At 37.0% G+C, this 1353-nt stretch overlaps 1 protein-coding gene across 1 annotated transcript in view; it reads right to left on the bottom strand.

Moving 5' to 3' along the window:
• Positions 1-1353, bottom strand: part of TRMT1L (tRNA methyltransferase 1 homolog (S. cerevisiae)-like) — a 79404-nt gene that overhangs the window by 19170 nt on the left and 58881 nt on the right. The window lies entirely within an intron of this gene.

The raw sequence follows: 1353 nt of genomic DNA, 5'->3' as shown, positions 1-1353 counted from the left end.
ACCTACAGGCAGTCATCATCCAACTCAAGATGGTGATTTATACTACAGTTCTGTTAGTTACACCCACTCGCCACAGGCAGACAGCACACACATGAATTTATATTAGTCAGTTTGTGTCCTCAGGTACTTTGCAAAATACTCCTATCATACAACCCTGTCTTTTCCCAAGCCCCTTTGCTAGGACTTCTCAGATCTAGGTCAGCATTAGTGAATTTCCTCTCTGAGAGGCCAGGGCTATCATTTCAAGATACCAGCAGCAAAGAATGAAGAGGTAAAGAAGAATGAAAACTAGTATTTCCATATCACTGGTATATAAGCCAAGAAGGCAATTCCAGATGAGGAATTTAAAAATATTCTGAGACTTATATTTAAACACAATAGCTTAAATACATACTTTATCTTTGCTGTTTCTTAAAGCTTAATTAAAATGAGAGCAAGGAATAAAAATTAAACCACAAGGATAAACAAAATGGGATGAGGATAGTAAAAGTGAGAGATGCTAATAAAATTTTAGAAGCAGGAGTCAGATACACAATGGGATAACTGATTTTAGCAGACCAGAAAAAGCTAAAGCCTAACCCTGAAATGGATAGATGGGCAACCAACAAACTAGCAAGCCCATTAGTGCTGTTGGACCCTGAAACACTCTGAGAATTGAAGGTACTGATTGTTTTTAAAGATGAGTATAGGGTGTATTACAAAAAAGAGGCCTGGTTAAACATTTTTAAAGGGCTCAATTAAGACTCACAGATCTTCTTCTCCAATACTTACAATCAGGCTTTTGTGTCTTCCCAACTCAAAAGGTGAAGTTAATCTTTGGTGAGGCTGAACTATTGAGGACCTAGAACCAGGGGCTTTAGTCATAGGTGAGATGTATGAAAACAGAGGGATTAGAAAAAATCTGCATAAATGGTAAGATCTTCCAGTCTCTGTTCCTAGTGTAGCTCTCCGAGAGCTGACAGAATATTGGTCAATTCCACTCTGGAAAAATTTACCAATCTAAGAGAAAAGACCTATATATGTGTTCACATGTGGGGGTCTCCTAGTAAAAAAGCAGACTGGTGTCTTCTCATCACAATAAATCCATCAGTTTATAAGCCCGCCCCAAGTACTTCCAAACACTTTTCAAATGGACAACCAAAGACCACCAGACATTTGCTATTTACTATGACAGAGAACAAAATTACAAAACAAAAAAAGAAATAGGAAACAGAAGAACTGAACAAAACAACAGTAATAACATAAAAATAAACAAATGAACAAAACCCCCTATCCTCCCCTAGATAGAAAATATACCAAGCTATAATCAATTCTTAGAGAAGACTAGATTTTGCATCCCTGAAACAAGAATAG

This window comes from Propithecus coquereli, unplaced genomic scaffold, assembly GCF_000956105.1.
Source record: "Propithecus coquereli isolate 6110/MARCELLA unplaced genomic scaffold, Pcoq_1.0 Scaffold146, whole genome shotgun sequence".
Taxonomy (NCBI): domain Eukaryota; kingdom Metazoa; phylum Chordata; class Mammalia; order Primates; family Indriidae; genus Propithecus; species Propithecus coquereli.
The sequence above is the reverse complement of the archived record's forward strand: the minus strand, read 5'-3'. Positions and strand labels throughout refer to the sequence as shown.